This window comes from Anser anser, assembly GCF_964211835.1.
Source record: "Anser anser genome assembly, chromosome: 19".
Classification (NCBI taxonomy): Eukaryota; Metazoa; Chordata; class Aves; order Anseriformes; family Anatidae; genus Anser; species Anser anser.
Window position 1 is genome coordinate 10,551,144 of NC_139740.1, and position 20,569 is coordinate 10,571,712.

At 36.8% G+C, this 20,569-nt stretch overlaps 1 protein-coding gene across 11 annotated transcripts in view; it reads left to right on the forward strand.

Moving 5' to 3' along the window:
* ANKFN1 (ankyrin repeat and fibronectin type III domain containing 1) overlaps positions 1-20,569 on the forward strand; it is a 225,121-nt gene that overhangs the window by 23,605 nt on the left and 180,947 nt on the right. For 7 of the 11 annotated variants that reach the window (XM_083805342.1, XM_083805348.1, XM_083805337.1 and 4 more), the window contains exon 1: positions 1,787-2,362. The exons of 1 other annotated variant lie outside the window; for it this stretch is intronic. The gene's annotated coding sequence lies outside the window, so the exon portion shown is untranslated. Of the gene's footprint in view, positions 1-679; positions 1,765-1,785; positions 2,363-20,569 lie in introns of those variants that run through there. 3 more of the 11 variants (XM_083805341.1, XM_083805340.1, XM_083805343.1) reach the window with 2 other exon arrangements.

Below are 20,569 nucleotides of genomic sequence, written 5' to 3' on the forward strand. Positions count from 1 at the left end.
CCAAAGCAAGGGAACATTTTTCCTGTATAAGACGCTAAAACTGCTATTAAAGAGATAACATTTATTTCATAGTCAAAATAAGGGAGAAAACCATGAGTGGTTCCTTTTTGTAGCGGGCATTTTGTAGCAGAGCTGAATTGATACTGTCCCTGGCTCTTTCATAAAATTTCAATGTGATTTGAATCTCTCCCAAAGCCCTTTTATTCTGAATCAATAAAATGGGATTGATCGGCAAAATACTCAAGTATTAATAATAGAAAAAAGTGAGTAAAAAGTGTGTTTGTAGAAATTTTATTTCAGTCCTAAAAGCTGTCATCTCCCTTACTGTGGCTGCACAGAATCCCAATATTCTTTGCTTGCATTAACCTTAGCATCAGTCTAGCAATAAGGAGGTGAAAATGGGATATTTGTATGTATATATAAAGGATTGAGCAATTCAAATCAACCCTCTGAAAGGAATTTTTAGAATTAATAAAATCATAACCTTTTAAACTGGTTTCACATGAATTGTTCCTTATTAAAAATGATGCAACAGAAACCTGCATATTAATGGCTGTTTTCTGATGTCCCTAAACTGAACTCTTTGTTGCCCTCTCTAATCTCCTAATCTTTTTGCAAAGGAGAGTAGAAAGGCCTCTCTACAAAGCAACCTCGACTGCTTTATTTGAGTCGTTGGGGTGAGAGGAAAAAGGCGGGGGGGGGGAGTAACACATATCATGCTGTAAACACAATTCTACATGTGCAATGAAGTGACAGCTGAATTCTTCAGGCCTTTATGTCAAAGAATCGGTGCTGGACTGTGGTGTGTAAGCAAAGACGTCTCGTATTGTTATCTGACCAGTGTAAGAGCAACAACCTGACTGAGGGGAAAAAATCAACTCTCCTGAAAATAGAAGAACACTGGCACTGACTTTCCTCAGGAACTACCTTTCATAAAGTGAAGTGCGGCTCCTTACAGTAAGACTGAACTAGTTCTGACCTCTGTCCACTGTTGCAGGCACTCACAGCTGCTCTCTGGTGGAATGAGAAAAATTTGATTTCCATACAGAAGTGCATCATTTCTGATTTTGAACTTTTGTCTGCTCATTCAGACATGACCTTACAAATTTTTCTGATTGTTCTCTGGATGTGTTAGGGACTGAGTCTATGCTTGAAAATTTGGATCTGGATCCAGGTCTTTGGCTGTTTCTACCCCATAGTATTAAGGTAGAAACAAGTAATTGTACAGAAAAAGAAAACAGTCACAGTATATTTGGGATACTGTTTTTCATGTCACCTCAAAGAGAGAGAGAGATGATTGTTTTGTGCAATGCATATTTTACTGCATGTTTTCATACAAAGGCTGATTTTCTGAATGCAAACAGAAAGTTTGAGGTTAGATTCCAGGTGTTTGTCTTCCCAATATAATAACCTTCACAACAATTTCTATTAGATCTTATTGTTATATGACCCCAAACTCACAGATAAATCACCTTTATCCAGAAGCATGCATCCTGATGTATTTCTTAAAAGCAAGGAGGGAGACAGATACAAAACAGGGATCCCTAGCTCCATATGCTGAATCGGACTGAGACCAATGGCCTGTACAGAAGGTAAATTCTCAAATATTTGGGGTCCAGGAGCACAGAGACAATGCAGTGCTGGCCCAAAGGGAAGAGAGGCAGCAGAGAGAGAGAGCAATCACCAAGAACGGAGTTAAGGATTCTGGCTTGGATTTTTATAGGAGCTTGTGGAAGTAAAGGCATCTCTCTGCTATAATCTGTCGTGAGTACCTATTAAATACTTATATTTGTTGCTGTTGATCTCTTTCCATTTGCTGTAGTAAATTGTATCTGGTTTCTTGATCTATCTTGCTGTAATCAGCTACCTTAATCCCAATAGCTGATTACAATAACTAAATTAAACTGTCTGCAGTGGTATATCGTCCCATCAGATGGCACAGATGAGTTCTACAGCCTCCCTGGAGTCACCCCAAATCAACTATTAATAGCTGATTTTAATGTAAGAGTTCCTAGGCATCTTCATTTTTGCTCTGGTCCTAAGATACTCCAGAGGGTTTTTTCTTCCTGAAATTGTTGTGCTGTTTTCGGTACTTAAGAGACAGACTCCAAACGAAGCAGCCGTTCTTAACCTATGCAGACAAAGGGAGTGGTTCCCTTAGCAACAGGAACCATGTGGAGGTTCTCAGAGAGCTCTCTTTTCCCCCTACTCGTGTTTTCTTTTAACTCAACATTTTGCACAGCATCTTGCATGGAGACTCCGACAGCTGGGCTGGAGGCAAACAGTTCTTCCGTGTCTACCTAACCAGTGCTCGAAAGGCAATTGTTCCACGCTCATCAGACAGAAAAAATGATAATCATGGGTAAGTGAACTGGCACACAATCAGAGTTCATGCTGTGGAGGGGGAAAGTTTACTGGCTGGCAACCAGAAGCGTCCAGCACTTACCAGTAGGCATGTATGTTTGAAAGAGGAGTACTAATATGATGCTTACCTTGTTTACCATTTTGATCTTATATCTGCATTTAGCAATTCAGGGCTTTAAAACATTAACACAACTGGGTTCTAATCCTAAGTGTGCTACTGACTTCCTTTATAGCCCTGGACATGTCGCCTCACCTATCTGTTTTCCTTCCCCATCCACTTAATGGAGATGATACACCATGAGGATGTTGAAAGGACTCTGAACTACTGTAGAAATATACCCTATTGCTTGGCAAAATTGTATTTGCTTTTGAAGTTAATGATAATATGTGCAGAATCTGAGATAAAGTATTCCTCATTTATTGAAGATTTAAATAAACTTTTCTGTAGATTGATCAAGTTGCTTTTCTTCATGGTGCAATATCTACAGATACAGGAGATATGTGCATATGCGTTAAAAAATGTGTATAATGGTGTATAAATTACAGAAATAGAGCAGTTCATTTCCCCCAAAATAGCTATAGAATTGGTAAAGTTGTAGCTGTGTTTCAATGAAATCCAGCATATTATAAAATAATGGAAATTAATCTGCGTGCTTTGAAGTAAACACTTGTTCTGCTGTCCCTGAGGTGTTATATATTACAAGAGCTCTTGCCAATGTCAGTTGAAAAGCTTAATGCATAAACTCTGTAAGTTTGCAATCGTTTTATCTAAAAAGAGACATCTGAGTTCATCTGATTTTAAGCCGGTATTTTGTGGGAGACTTGCATAAGGGATGAATTTGTCTCCTCTGCTCACAATTTTTCATCACATTTGAAATAAATTTCAGGCATTTGAATTCGTATTTTGACAAATAGTGCTGCATACTGATCATTTGGGTGCAGGCTTTCTTTTTTTCCACACCTACAGATGAATCTCCTAATGTCGCATTGAATGCATTTACCACTACAGGCAACTTAGTTGCTCTAATTTCAAATGTGATTACTGCAGAAAAAAAAATAGTCATTGGCAACTACACGCGCAGTAACTGCAGAAGTGTCATGCATCAGCTATCCACAGTCATGTCAATAATGTTCTCATAATACTTTTCCTATTCCTTGGCAATGCTAATCATCTGCGTATCACTTGCTATGTACTTGTACAGCACCTAGTACCACTGAGCTCTTCCTAGATGAGCACAGGTTCAAATGGTCATAACACTTCCTTTTGCATGGTCATTTACAATTTTTCTCTTAGTTTCAATTTAAAGAAAGAAAAATAGCGATGTTTGCACCTTTAAGAACAATGTTAGCTTTTATGTCTGAATAATGATGAAGGCAATAATGTAGTATAATTGAAATTAATTGTTTCTCTTTTCTCTCTACGTTTTTGTTTCCCTTCTTTTATGCACTACTTCAAACAGTATTTCTGCACGAATCAGTTATACCAGCTAAAGTACAGAGTTAAAATATTTTACATTTAGCAGGCAGTGTGAGTTCCAAATTATAATTCAGTACATATAACTTGTAACAGGTGAAGAGCATCCATTGTATCATCCTTTTAGTTTTTTTAAGAAAAGATTTTAAGTTATTACAGATTGATGTTCTTGTTTCCCCCATCTTTATTTGGTGTCTAGTTCTACAATTCCCTTGTTGGTCACTTACCCTATCTTTCTGGGTAGAAAATTTTCATTCTGGTAAACAAAAATGTCAGTCCTTTTGCCAGACCTGCTATTAGTGATTTTGTATGAATAAGCCAGAGAGGCACTTTGAGTTACTTCAGATTTAATGTTTGTACTGCTGTTAGTAGTTCTACTGTGCCTTTCATCTAAGCATTTGAAGTACACTGTGAACATAAACGAAGCATCCCCAGAAATCTGGAGACAAGGAAGTAATACTAAGGGATCACTTCACCCAGAAACTAAGTAAATAACAAGAACTCTAACAATCTACAAAAGAGCTATATGTCTTAGAACTGGAAGTAAGGATTTGATGAAGAAGTAGATTAGATTGCTACCAACACCTATGTCAATTTCTTGATGCTTCACATATAGAACACGTATATAGAGTAAGCTGAAACTGAGAAAAAGTGGATTTTAGTCTTAAAGATTAAACGAATGATAATTGGCCTATAGGAAGAGTTAAGAGAAGCTTTATGCAGCTGGCAGCCAAGAATTTGGATAAGTTTCATGCTTTTAGTGAGGATAATCACATACAGATTAAATTTCAGGATTTTACCATTTTTATGTGCATATGATTTTTCATCACTAAGTAAAAGGCAAGGCTTTCAATGTGAGTAATTCTTTTTTTCAGTCTGATTTATTCGTTAAAGGAGCAGCAGTCATAACTCCTCCAAGATACCTCTGGTTCAAAAGTAAATCATATATTAGTTCATGCATAGATCATGGCTTTTTATATTGTAGTCCTGAAACAAGGACTGGTGTGATAGTCTGGTGTGATATTGCCCCTAGCAATCTGTCAAGATTCACCTGATCATTGCTGAAATACATTGTTATCATGTGCAAGTAGACAGAGGGCATCCTCTTCTGTAAAAACTTTTCAGAATCTTTTCTAGGGAGAGCTAGAAAATCTAGGAATTGTGAATGGCTCTTACACATCTGTTTCTAATCCTGGAATTGGTCTGGAATTTTCAGAGCCTTAAAAGATTTAAGAAGCCAACACTAGTTACCGTATACAGTCTGTAGCAGCTGTTCAGCAAAGTAGCTAGTCTTGATTCTTGTATCATTTAAGTGCTGATTCTGGGTACATCTACATGGCAAACTTGGTACCATAGCTAGAGAGATGACGAGTCCATGGAACTAATATCCCAGCTTGTTGTGTATATAGATGGAGGCCCTGAAACTAGATAAAGCGCCCCAAGTCTTTCACTACCCTGACATCATTTTTAGTCATGTTGTATCACTGAGCAAAATGCAATTGTTACGGTAGCATATGCTAGTGTACACCTGCTGACACAGGTTACAGCAGTTCTGAAAACGCTGCAGCAATTGGTTTAGCTTGTTCCATGTTGATGAGAAGACAAACTCTCTAAAGAACCACAAGAACAACCTGGCTTTTAAGGTGAACTAAATCTAGTACCTTCATGCCTTCAAATTGTTAACCAGGCCTCCTGTGTCTTGAAGTCTTTTTCAAATTCATAAATATAATACATATGAAAAGACTGAATGTTTCTTCTCTCTACTTGAATGCTATCAATAGATTCTTAATGGACGGCCCTAAGGAGAATCAGTACGACTTCCTCACACCCTCACTTGCGATCATTTGCTTCTATTATTTCTTAAGTCATGAGGTTTGTGGAGTTTGTTTTTTTCCCATCATATGAAAAGTTGATTTTACTTCTTTATCTGCTTTTGTTTGTAGATGTTGCCTATTCTTACTTCCTTTCTCTTATTCTTACATTCAGTGCATAGAATCCTTTATTTTCCCTTCTCTTGCTACATTTTCAGTACCATTTTAAGAAAGTACATAAATGTGTTTTTGTAGAGTCTGCTATGTGGAAGCTATTCTTAATTTTAATAGATGTAGTCATAGGTTTATCCTTCAGATCCTAGTGTATTGCCTGGGACTGTTGCAGGAAAAAAATAAGCGGCATGGTCTTAAAAATAAACAATAAACATTTTATCACTTCACTGTCCCTTCTTCTCTGTCTCTAGAAATAGTTCTCTTTGATCTAAAAACTAAAACAAAGACCTGAAAAAAGTCTTCACTAATTTTGTATCCTTCTTTAGTGTCATATTCATGCCCATGTTTTAAGGATCACCTCATGTTTGATTCACATCAAGTTCATTCCATAGTAGTAAACCTTGAAAGTTTGGAATGCCTTTTGAAGGAATATCTTGAAGTTAAGTATGAACTTAAAGTCTAAACTTGCCTTCCCCAGAAATATATCAGAAATACATATATAATGGCACTGAGTCAAGGATTAGATTCCTGCTTAAAGGCAGACAGACAGTGAGCTGAGGAAGACAGAGATCTGCAGAAGGTTCCTAAAACACCTTTTTCTAATTTCTTTCTTAAAAAGGCTAATGTCTCCTTTTCCTTTTGCATTCTGACAGTGTCAAAATTAATGATCTCTGGATTTAAATTTCACATGGAATCATGCTGAGAGTATGTACCTGAATCCAAGTTTCTTCTAAATACAAAGTTGCTGCAGCTTTTGTTCAGAGCTAATCCTTGTGTGAATCATATGGCAACGCTCAGCATGCCTGTTCTCCTGAAGATGTTCCTTTGAGGTCAGCAATTGTCTCAAGCAAATATTTGCCAGTTCATAAATCTCTGCTTGTATAGGCTGGATTCTATAGCCTCTCTTTTTGGGGGCAGTGCAAGATTATACAATAGCTATCATGCATCACCAGGGGAGTAACAAATTCTTTTGGAAAAGGACACTATATATTCAGACTGAAACACAATGTTGTAGCCAAAGTAAGTTTTAGATCAGATTGTCACTAGAAATGGATAGGGATTTCAAGTCCTACATTTTAATGACTAAAATGATATGTTATGAAAGCTGACATATGTAGTCAGTGCACTTTTGAAAAGCAAAGGGAAAAGTCTGAAATATTTCACTGAATGTTTGATTTTAGGGCTTGAAGTTTCCGTAATAATATTTTAAATTGTAACTGTTTTTCAAAAATAATTATAATAAAGTGTATCAAATTTGTTCAGAAGTTACCATTGAACTAGAATTACCATTTAGCTAGTTGTACCACTTGAAAAGTATATATATCACTAGGCATTTTATATATGGAAAATTTGATACATGACCGCTGCAAAAGGATATGGAAAAAAAATACCATTTTTATTGGATTCTGTCTTGTGTGACAGTACTTTTTGGCTCATGAATAAAGGTAATAATTCAATTTCTATTTAATAAGTAGCCAGAAAGTTATTCTTTAACAATAATCAACATAGCATTTTACTTTGAGTTGGAATTTAAACTAGATGATTGGTTGTTAGGAGCTCTTAAAAACCAAATTTGCAGACACATAAAATATCCCATGTCTAATTAGGTAATGTTGATAATGTTAACTGTGACCTCCGTTGTATAATTCCTTTTGTATAATCCTAGCACTCTTCACTGAGGCACTGCAACTACTGCTACAGGCGTGACGTTTTAGGTATTTTAAAAACTCTGTAAGATGATAGGAAAATGAAGTTTTGGAGAGCATACTGGATTCTGAGTAATGTAAAAAAAAAAAAACAGGGTAGAGGTTAAAAGTATTTTGGAGGAGCTGAAATTTCTTTCGTTTTGCCAATGGCTGTTCACAGTTTGGTGATAACTACTGCTCCAGACTGCTCCCATCCTCTCTCGTTGTTGTCTCCATTGAACAGCAGCAGTTCTTTACTACTCTATTGAAGGAACAAAACAGAATGGCAAAAGAGTTTCTCTAAGTGATATCTGCTGTTGTTGTCCTATGGCTATTTATTTACACCCAAGGTATACAGTAATAGAGCTGGGAAAGTATTTGCACTGAGCATTGCCAGTCCTCACAGCCTGGTTCTTGTGCCTTAAAATTAGAGTTAGGATTATATTTATACTCATGATTCAAGAAACAAAGAAGGAACTGGGATAGGGAGAGGAGAGAATCTACAGGAGGATGGTAATGGGAAAAGTAAAAATATTTTAGCCTATGACCTGCTAGTCTACCGGGCTATTTGGTCACAGAGAACAGTGTGCCTTTGCAGTCAGAGGTGGCTAAGTGGGAGGTAAATGTATGTGGTTCTATCCACCATTTGTATCTTGCAGCTAAATATTATTTATAGATATTAGATAGTTCTCTGCCTGATAGTTTGCTATGAACTCTGTTCAGGTTTCTGGTATTCTTTTTTAAAGGATGATTAATTGTAAACGTTTTATATGATTTATAAATGAACTCCCCTGCAGGAATCTGTAGAGAGAAGAAAGGTAATGGTAATGCATTGCTTAGGTATGATGCTGAGAACCTGTACTTTGAGATCAAGCATATTTGTTGCGTGTGATTTTTTTCATTTGAAAATTTTTGCTGAACTTAATATTGCTATTGAGAAATGTGATGTTTCAGAGTTTTTATTTAAGTTGTTGACATCTAGTGTATTTAGTTATAAACCCAGCACAATCTACGAATTGTGTGTCTCAGACTTACCCTCGCAAACGCTTACTCATGGATCTTGCCTCATCAAGATCAGCTGTCTGAAGTGTGCATATTGGGTCTTTCTTGCTTTAAATCAGTGAGTTAAGAAAGACTGCTGTGTTCAGGACACTGACCGATGTATGCATGTTAGGAATAAAATGTAATATGCCATACTTCTTTCAAAGTACTCAGCCTACTTTGTTGGGACTTTTATCCTGCTCACAAAGCTTGCCTTACGGGACCTGGTTTCAGCAGTGATGGGCTTCCCAACAAGTGGCTAGATTGTCTAGTCCATGTTACTTAGGCCACTATGTTCCTCAAATAGGTTTTTTAACATATCATGGGATTTCAAATTAATATTATAAAGGGGTTTTGTGAGGGAAAGGAAATATAATCCAAATCCTCTGAAGTTAATGCAAGTTTTTTTTGTCTGATTTCAATGAGCTGTGATTTTAGCTTCCGAAAGCTGTTTTGGAGAATTAATTAGCTTATTTATACTGATATCTCTTTTATGAACCTGGTAATGTGTTTTCTGTCTTACAATGGAAAGATGTTGTACTGAAAGTCATAGGGTCTTCATGATCAGAATCGTGAAATTTCCAGTACCCAGCAGCTGGGCATGCAGTAGCTCATGCTTCATTTTGCTATTCTTTTATCATTGTCCAGAAAGAAAAGGTTGAAATTATACATAAAACCCAAGACATACAACTCATCAGACACTGCATTGCAATGGAACTAAGCAGTGTCAGCTGTTTATCATGTCTCTACCACTACTTACTATAATCACACGTAACTATCATCTCTTCACATCACTGTTTCTGCTGTGACTTATTCGTGCTGAAACCTTGAGGAGGAAAGAGTTCTCTTACTGAGTGGGTGTCTGTAGAACATATAGCCCCAGTTTCACCAGGGGCCTCTTGATATTACAGTAATAAAAATAAACAATTAAAGTCTAGAATAATTGTTTTAATTAGATATTTTAGAGCTGACCAAGTGCAGATTATAGTAGAAATGTCTCATGTAGTCTGCTGTACAGGGTACAGAGTAACTGGTTTGTGTCCTTAAACTTGACAACAATATTCTTTCCGACTGGAGTTATTAACCTGTATTCCCCACAAGAACTGAAATGTAACACCAGTATGGTTACAAACATAATAAAACTCCATTCCATGTTTCCATGTATTACTAAATTGTTTTATTTTGAAAAAGTTTAATTATTCTCTAATGTATCCCCTCTCCCACTCCATAATCTGTAACATTAAGGATCTTGACAGATCATAATTCAGACTTTGCTCTTTATACTTTTTCTTTTTTTTTCTTCATACTTCTGTATTAGAAGAGTAAGAAGAATTCTCTTATAGATCCAACCTTTTTCTTCCTTCTGGAAGTTCTGGTTTCTGTTCATAGTTCTCTGTTCTGCAGAGTTGATAAAAATATTCATTAACAGTTGGTCATTTGTAAAGTTCTAGTTTTCAGCTGGTGAAAACTTTCAGTTTTACTAAATTCGTGTTGTCATTTTTAGTAACTGAGTGCTACTACACAAAATGTGCACCATATTTGGTAAATAGAGAAGGCTGGGGAGAGAGAGACACCTTGGTTTTGTGCAAAGTAGATTTACTGGAGTCTTCTGGTGTGCTTGTCTTTCAGATGTGACTAGGGAAATTCTTGCAGATGGTAATACAAATTGGCACAGGGTTATAGAAACAGGCTATAGAGAAAATTAGATGAATTGGTTCCTCTCCGTAATGAAACACCAATAGTTTGTACATGATTCTAAAGGTGAAATTCATCATTAATGGTTCAATTTTCTAAATCTGAAGAGGAATGGATAGCTTTTGAAAGTTCTTACTTACAGTGTTTTTTTATATCCACTAGTAATGACTTCCACCGTATATGTGACAGTGATCTCTCTGGAGTGCTGAGAATTCAGCAGGCATTTAAAAGAATAACAGCTTGTGCTTCTGTACAAACAGTATTTTGAAACAGTGACTTTTAGAAATCTGTATTTATTGGACAGTCACTTCATTTTTCGACGTAATGGTTGGACTCCGAGATCTATACAGGAAGAACTGGATTTTTAACCTGCAAAATCAGGCACCAGCAGATACATAATACACGCCTCAAGATATTTTTGAAATGTCACATAAAATATTAAATAGCTAATAGAAAAATAGCTGCAAAGGAAGCTGAGGTGTCAGTTTATGTGCCTTAGCATATGCAGTAACACTGTGTGGTCACTTTGAACACTCAGTAAGTACAAGACAGTTTATTCCACTTTCTAAGGATTTGGGTTATGAGGAGTGGATTAACACAGGGAATTACTGCAAATTGGTATGCTGTAAATTCATGTCCCAGTGTAATTTGCAGTAATTTCCTGCATAGACAAATGCAACATTTATTAAAAGGAAACGGAAATAAATGAACAGACAGAAGCAGAGCTTGCAATCCAGACTGCAAAACTGAAAAGAAAAAAAAAAAAGTTTCCCTCTGGCTGTATATAAAGGATACCTAATCCATAAAAGGGGATACTGAGGATCTCCTACAAGTTCAAATGAGGACAGCTATGCATCCTTTGAGAAGCTATGACCAAACTTGTATGGTAGGAACATAAAAATAGACTGTCACCAACTTCATGCTTTTGGTTTCATGGTCTGTAAGACAATCACTGGTGGCAGACAGACCACCCCAGTTTGCATCAGACTAAACTTTGTAGGAGATTTGGAAAATGAAATGCTATTTTTACCTATTTTTTCCTTGTCTGCTTGATAGTGCGTGGGGAGGGCTTTTATGTGGTACATTTGGTCAGACATTTTAGGAAGAAGTGGTAAAATTAAAGTATTTGCTAACTGCTGTGAAAATTAAGTGCGGTCACTGTGTAGGGGGGAAGATGGGAGGATTTTTTGTCATCCCATCCTAGTGTACTGAAGTATTTGTTCCTCAGCAATGTGCTGTTGATACAGGAGTGGGACCTAAAGGCTCCACAGCCATTTTTTCTGCCTCATTTAAGTGCATTCATTGCAGCTAGAAATACAAAGACAAAAACTGGCTCACATGAGCCAGGCACCTGAGCATGCTACATTTCCCTATGAAATTTTATTTGGCTTTTCATTTTGAAATTTAAGGATTGAACATATTGGTCTGATATCTGTAATGGGAACCTCTATAAATCCCAATGGCCCCTTTGCAAAATCTTGCCATTTGAACAATAGTGAAATGTATGGGCCATTTCCTGGGTGGACTTCAGTTGTCACAGTAGTATATTTTTGAAAAGTGGGATGTTTCTCCCCAAATTTGAGCACCCAGTAACATCAGTCTTCATTCTTAAAGGCCTCTAGGAAGCGCGTAATCTCACAAATGTGCCCTGGTCACAGGCATCCCAGGGTTTACCCGTGCATATTGCATAGGTTTATCTGTATTCATTACCTCCAGTGAATGGGAGCAAATGTCTTATTCACCTGCACCTGCTTCTGCACTAGGCAAGCTTATTGCAAGCAGAAAATTGTTTCAACAAAGGGAAAAGGAAAGGTTTTCATTGCAAAATGCGAAACATGGAGACAGAAGAGAAAAAGGGAAATAACAAAATAGACTGAGTCTCTTACCAGCATCCTTTCTAGACATCATTCAAAGCTATGTTAGGCTGTATGCAGGAAAGGCATGTCTTGCTATAGCACCTTCCTTCTTCAATGCTTCCTCTTGAGAGTTCAGCTTCTTGCTTCATGTATCGATATTTTTACTTTTATACTTATTCACACTGCCATACTATACTAATTTAACAAATTGGTCCTTTTCCAATTTCTTGTACTATGCTTCAGCTAAATATATTTATTATGCCCTAAGTGTTTTTCATATTGTTTAGAAAATGTTTGAGCCTATGACAGTGAAGGAGGAGTTGTACTTCTGTCGCCCCTGACATTTATATCCAGCCTGTTCTTTAATATTTTCAATATTGCAGTGCAACAGTCAAACAAGTAATTGGCTGACATGCTTTATTGCCTTTACAAATGCCCAACCTGAACCTTACTGAATGCTGCTTAAGGCCATTAATTCTTGTCCAAATCACTATGAATAAGATCAGATTATTGCCTTTCTCTTTGTAGCAGCTTTTCATGCCTTTAAATATTGCCTTCATTCTTCCAGATCTTTCTGTACAGCTTAAATTTTCTAGATCTTGCCTAGCTTTTTTGCTTCCTGTACAATTCCTCCCATCATTGTGGAATATGTCTGAAGTGCTATGCCCAAATGGGATTCAATATTTCAAGTGAGTCCTCTAAGTGAGGGGAAGACAAGGTGATCTTTCTGCCCCTCTTCCCCAGTTAGGCAAGACTGATCAACTAATATTAGTTTTCTATCTTGTTGAAGAGGGGAAGCTAACTTGGAGTTAACTCTGTTCAACGGGAATAGGGTAGTGCCCCTTCATTACTCATGCAAGAAACTCATGAAGAAATAAAAATAAATCTGATCTTCATTCCTAGTTTGTTCCAGACAAATTCTTTTGTATAAATGAATGTTGTGGTTCTTTTTCCAAGAATGGTGTGGCTTGATGGGCTGGGGAATGGTATCTTTTTAGTTTATATGGAAATTGCCAAGAAAAAGACGAAACAAGAAATTTATTTTCTTAATTTAGCTGTCACTCCAGGAGGCTGATTTCTCAAGAGCATAAACCTCTGTTGCATCATTTTATTTTGTGCTTTTCACAACTGATTAGAGAAAATAATGCCAGGGAACTTAGAAGTAAAAATGAGAAAAACTCAAAGTCATGAGCTGGAATAAGAATGAAAGCTTAACTGACATCTGGAAATAAGCTGTCTTGATAAGAAAGTGTTTCTACGGGCCTTTTGTCTTTCAGGGTAAAAAATAATTCAATGTATTATTTTCCCATTTTTTCTCTGATGGAAAGTTGGACTCTGAATCTTGCTATTACCACAAGAAAATTTTAAAATCACATCCCTGATGTTGTATATAAAGCTCTTCCCCTTTCAGGTATCAATTGACAAAAATATTTCAGCCCATGCATAAATATAAGCAGATTAATTAATTGGATAGAAATGTTTGTGTGAATTCCCACTCATAAAGACTCAAGCTTTCAAGTATCTTGTTTAACTACATCTAAAATCTTCAACTATTATAAAAAATAAAATAAATCTGCATGTCATAATATATATCTATATAAAAAAAGTTCCATATTTGTTTTTGGATATACCTGTGGATCCAGGGTTCCATTCTTTGGATTGTAACTGACTTTCAGTACAGAAGATATGTGCACCACTTAGCTTAGATAGCAAAATAGGGTGGCCCAGACTCACCTCAGTGGAGGAAGGTAACATCCAAATTTAGCTAATCTCAGTTACTCTTTGGAGATGCTTGCCTGACTCCTTTGACAGTAAAGCAAGCATTTACTCCCTCTTTAGGTACCTAAAATGAAGGCGGGGTGTCATCTTTTCCTCACTATGTGTTCTAGCAGTGCTAACAGCATGGCATTTTCCTTACAGCGGTATCTACCTCGCTGGTAAGTATTTGTTGCACTTTAAACTTTTTATGTTATTGACTCAATGACTGCATCTGTTTAGACTTAAATACATACTTTAATATTTTACTGCATAGGAGGAAAAAAGTCTTTTCATACTGACTGACTGAATGTTAGAAGAGAGACCAATATATACGAAATTCTAATGTTGTGTTACTAACTGCTGTAATGATGCTCACCTACTTTATGAAATCAGGATCTGGGCCAAATTTTGTCAAAGCTTTATAGCCTAGATTTTCTTTCAGTTTTCACAGTTTGCAAATGGTGGAAATCTGTTGCTCTGAAGCTTCTAGCTTGTTTTTCAGGCTGTCAAAGCTCAGAAGTTCAGACAGACATTTGGCTGAGAACCCAAAAATTGAAACTTTCACCAAACTGGCAAATTAGTTGAGCTTTACTTGTCAGTGTGTATAATACTGATACTGACATTTACAGCAGAAAATACTCCTTTTCCTAGCTAGATATTTAAAGCTTTTGAAATATGGTTCTTTAGCTTAAATATCGTGACATTTGTGAACTTCTGCCAATTTTTAACAGCAAAACCATTGGCTCTTCGCAAATAAATACTACAGACATCTCAATACAACACTTTAGACTTCAGAAATTTCCATCTTTCTCATTCTGATCAATAAGCGATTCTTCATCTGGCAGAAAAACTTCCTATTATATATATGCTTTTTTTTACACACAGGCTTTGTTCATATCAGTGGATTCTGTATGTGAAACAGTACCAATATACAGGAGGAATGTCCTGAAGAACAAGAATAATTTTTCAGCAATTGGGCTTGCATATAGAGTAGTGAAGAATTTGCATGGTTAGAGATGTTGGAGAAGATTAAATATAAAGGCACTGTTACCTGCAGGAATGAAATCCATCTTGTCAGCTAGTTGGAAGACTCGTGAGAAGGAATTTCCTGTTGTGGCCAATTTTTTCTCTCCTTCCTCCGCCCCCATTACGTCTTTGCTGTGCCTGCTTCTTCAGCTCTATCTGAATATATTTTCACTACGGCACATTTAGTTATCAATCAACAGGAATCTCAGCTGCTGTTGTGCTTGGTGCACAAACTGTTCTTTCTTTACACTAACAAGGAATGCCTGAAATAGCCAGACACACAGCACTGATTGATGCAGCTACTGTTTATGCACCTAGCTTCAGACAGTCTGAAACTGCCAGAATTAATGGCTTATTATTAGAAAAATACTTCTGCTAGACTTATAATTTAGAACCATTTAAATGTCTGAGGCATAATCACTGAAGTTAAGGTTTTAGTTCATGGCTTGACGGGACAAATTAGATACATCAGGTGTGTTTTCTCTTAATGTTTTTGCTATTTTAAGGATTTCCTGTATTCTAGGATGTGATACCAGGAATGATCAAGATTGATGCACAACTTTCTGTAGATTACATTATGTCCCTCTCTTATATCTCTGAGCAAAAGAGTAAACTGTCCCTGCTGCACTGAGTCAGCCTAGTCCAAGCAAGGTCTGGATCTCCTGTTGAATACGGCTCCTACTTCTCTGCTCTTTCAGATAGCAGTGTTCTGTTGTAAACTTCAGGGGGGCATTATTCCTGCCCTGAGCAATAGCCTTGCTTTCTTCCTGAGACAGAGATAACATCTGAACCAGAGTCTACTTGCAGAATGCAGGCTTCAGCTTTTGGCTGAAAAGGGGTGCTTCCTCACCAAAACAGAAACCCTTTTAACCCCTGCTATGCTACACCATGTAGAAGTTCAGCATGCAATTATATCACCTTTCTTTCTTCTTGAGCAAAAGCACAAATGCTTAGTGTAAAAGCCTGGGCAGTCTTATATGGGCTGCTCTGGCAGGGTTGCTTCACTAAATGAAGACTTCTTTTTAATTAATGGCAAAGCAATCTGTTTCTGACCCCCACTCCTTCCCAAAATGAACTGAGTATCAAATGTCTGTACCAGGAGCAGAACAAACAGCAATAATCATTTGGAGTGTGACTGCAAATACCAGTTCTATTCTTCCAAGTAAACTTCATGTGATTACTTGAAAGATGTCTAGGATTGTCATTTGCATCCCTCCTTCAAGTAGCCCTATGGTTTGGTGAAAGCCTGGATTGTCGGAAGTATGGGACAGCAGAAATAGCTTCAAAAGGCTCCACTGTACATATCATGAGATTAATTAGGTTTTTATTTAAATCTTTTAAAAATTAAAATTACTTGTATAAGTATATTTATTTTTAATTCTTTTCAATTAAAAAGTCAAACACAAACTTCCCCACTGCATAAGCTATAGAGAGGGGGAAGAGAAGGACTTAACAACCTAAAGGTGGAGCTGACAGTTTCTTCCTAATCATACAAAGAGCACATTAGGAGGCTGTTGCAATGAGCATGGTTCTAAAAGGCTGAGAGTAAAAAATGACCAAACTTCAGCTCAGATAGAATGGATAGAGCATATTAACAGTCTGATTTGGGGGAAGTTGCAAGAAAGACGATGGGACCCCAAAAGTTTAGGACTGTGCAGTGTTGCACAAGCAGAAAGTGACCATACATTTTCACTTACAATCTTGAACCTTCTGGTTTGGTGAGTGCCCACTGCTGAAGTAAACACCAAGAGGCCATCTCTGTAAAGGGTATCTACATTTGCTGTAGTATTGGCAGAAGCAACAACTGCTTTTTCTCCTGGATTTATTCCATGACATACAACAGAATTAAGGACTTTGAAGAGAACATGTTGTAGATTAAGGGAAGATATTGAGTGAGATGTGAGAGGAGTAAAATACTGCACAAGCAGGGACTATGGGACAAATAGCTCCAATTTGCCACACACATTCCCTTTGCCTTTGAATGTGACTCTCAGCCTAATGGTTAGCCTTTCTATTTATGTATGAGAGTTAATTTTGTGACTGGCTTTCATTCTGAAAATGAACCGTGAGTTAAAAGCTCCGGCAGCAGAAAGTGCAGAAAATTGAGCTGTGGGAAACTGAGTGCTCAAGTACAGGGCATGGGCTGCCCAGGTAGGGGAAAGCAGAAAACAGGAGAGGAACTACAAGAAGGTAGAATTGCATCAGTGGTTGTAACTGAGATTCAAAGCATAAGGCTGTGTGTTGTCTAAGCAACAGTCTGCATTCAGAAAAAGATACCAGAAAGACCTGGATACTCTTGTCACTGGGTAGGTTTTGTAATGTGTAGTACACAGCCCCAGGAAGCCTGAGCAAGAACATCAGTCTCTTACATTTTGCTGACCAGTAAATAGCTATAGCGCTGCCACTGGTGCTAATGCAATGCTCGCAGGTTGTGTAAAACTGCACATAAGAGCAAAGTTATCAATGCTTTTAAGGAAGCTTGTATCTGATGGAGTCCTTCTGTGAGCTAACTTAATTTTTTTTTATGCTATTACAAATATTTATTTATCACCTGCTAGTTATCTTTTTTAATCTCTATTCTGTTGTAGCCTAGTGTCAGAACATCCAATGCTTGAATCAGTTCAAGCTTTCTGTCAACTTATAAACTAAAAAATGCGTGCTGAATAGCATCATGTTGTTATAAAAAGTTTATGCTGTAGCAACTATCAGTACTGGTGGTTTAGCAGTCCATTTTTAAAGAAAATCTGTTTCATGGGCCACTATCTCTAAGTCATCAGTTAAATAAAGATTTCAACACTATTAATTTTGAACTGAAAGTGTCCTCTCTATTGGCTAATGAAGGAAGAGAAATGTTTTGAGACTTACAAGCTACCAAGGGAGTTGGGAGGCTCCTGTTTAACCTTGAGAATATGTGGGGCTGCATCCAGAGCTGCTTGTGTGCTGAGGACACACAGTGTCAGTCTGCCAGCTTGGTTGGTTGGAAAATAAATTATATTCCTGCTCTTGCAAAGGGCATCTTTTTTTTTTTTTTTCCCAAGCTAAACTCCTAGTAGCTGAACTTGACTCATTGACTTGTTCATCTGCAGAGCACAGCAGCAGTCTTTGAACGCTGGTTGTCATGCCAGACCATTGTTCCTTGGTCTGTCAGAGCACTAAGTCACTCTGTAAATATACATGGGCATTAAGTATATCTCTGTGCTCTTTCTGTAAGAGATGCTTCTGAAAAGGTTTTTTAGCTTGAGCAGTGGCTGCAGGAACACGGTTAGTATTGATTTTGTAGGTTATCTGAGGCAAAGTGTTGTTTTGCTTTCTCTGGATAATTTGAGGCATCCTTTATAACCATGACATTCAGACATCCCTCAGAAAAGAAAGAAATGTGAAGCTTTTTTTTTTTTTAACCAATTCAAATATAAGTCCTTTATATTTAGCCCTTCTTGGTCAATCTCAATACAATGCTGTGTATAAATAAAATACAGCTTTCTTGTCTATTAATTTCCATTTCATTTGTTTCAGAAATAGATTAATATTATTATTAGTTACAATACCCAAGTGTTTCTTTTTAAATGACTTTGGGTTGGTATTATGGTTTTATACAATTTAGGGCTAAATTCACAACATGTTTGAGATTCACTAGGAAGTTCAGTCAGGGACATATTTCTTATTTTTATTTAATGTCCCAAATTTTATTGACTTGGAGTCTTAAGGTTAATAGGCATATTTATAAATGTACCCACATCAATCTGTATTGTGGCTCTCAGTAAGTGCTAGAGAGGGGTTGTTTGCACAGGAAGTTCAGACAAATTAACTGAAGATATGATTTTAAAGTATATTAGTTAAAGTGCATTAAAGCTTGGTGTGAATGTTCTCATTCAGAATTAAAGTGACCGTAGTTCACTTTAGCGTAATGCACTTTAAATTCACACCTTTCAGCTAATTTAGCTTAACTTCCTGTGCGGACAAGCCTTAAGATTGTTCCTATTAAATGGCTGTGCCGAACTTTATTTTCTACTTCTTAAATGCAAACATGTAAAATAGTCTTATGTTCTAAAGAGGCCATGTTTAAAAAGAGATTTTGTTATGAGTTTTCCAGTCATGACATTTACTTAAATGGGGTATTAAGTAGTAAATTTTAGGATAAATTATACTTAAAAAAATCAGTTATGAGATTAGTAAGATGTATAATATATTTATCCAAACAGAAAACATTAGACACGATGGGCAGCATGTGAAACCATGACTTTTACCCATGAGTCTGACTTAGTTTCACTTGGGAATTAATTGGAGAAGAATGAATAGAGTTTGAACTATTTTTTTTTCAGGATTCCTGAACATTCAAAGCCCTGGAGGAAAGGTACTGTACATATGCAGATCAGCTCACCAGCACATCCATAGTGACTTCGATGCTTTGAGGGTGTGTCAGACTCACAGAGTGGGCAGACCTACACCCAGAGAGCTCTCCCCAAGAAACCCTGTCACAAACATGGCAGTGCACAGACATTTCCTGATTTAAAAAACTATCTTGTCTCACTATTTAGCAATAATTTTAATGCATATATTCCATCTTAAAGATGGATGGTCAATGATTATTTATTACAGTCTATGTACTTGGGGATATTTAAGGGATATAATCTCCTTATTGCTCAGCATAGATTTGACATTAGTTTAGGTTTAGGTTTGTATCATTTATTTAGGTTTATTTTATAAATTGTTTAATATGATTTAACATATTAGAACCTTATTAAAGTTGCATATTTGTTATATAAATATGTTATATATATATATATATATGCAATTTTTATAAAATATGAGATATAAACCAAACTTGGTCTTGCTACTACTAAGTGAGGTCTAACCCCTGTTATGTGAATTTATTGTGGCGACATCATTTACCCTTCACAGAAGTAGTGCTTTTGCAGTTACCTGCAGATTGCTGTAGCAGGCGCTGTGCACAGCTTGGTGATCGAAGGGCATGCAACTGAAAACAAGGATGTGAATTAGTGGTTGGATCTGCAAAGTCTGTTGGTCCCGACCCAGCAGCCTACCTGAGCTGGCACTTAATTTTTAGTATTTAAGTGGTCTCATTGTTTTCAATGGAACTGCCTAGACTTCTGAGGGGTTAAGGAAAATTGTGTGCTTAATGCTTTCCAGGGTTAAGACCAGAATGCTAAACACATTTTAGGGTTTAGCACTATGCATTTTACCCTGCCGATGACATGAACTTTAACCAGGGAGTGTGCGTTACATTTGCCAGCTGTTATCCGTGCTGTTCTATGGTTTGATCAGAGCTGGCATGTAGCTCAGAAAAGACTGTATGGCAGCTGATAGCTATGGGTGTGAGTAATAAAAGTTGTATTTTTGGTTTTCAGATAATGGTGAAAAAGCTGTATTTCTCTTTCATACTCTTTTCTCCACTTTTCTTATTGTTCAGATTTCTTAGGAGGCGGTAATAAAAATTTCAGCTCAGTCTTTATTCATTTTACTTTGAGCATAAGTTCTGTACCCTTTTTGCACTGTTCAGAAAGGAAACAAATTGTTTGAGCAAATTAAACTCTCAAGTAAGTCCTGATAGCCTTTTCTATAAAAATCAAAGCCCATCTGAAAAAGAAGAATCATGCTTACAGTGTATTAAATTGTGGGTTTAAAAAAAATATAAAACATAGTAGCCAGATGCTGTAGTCCGATACA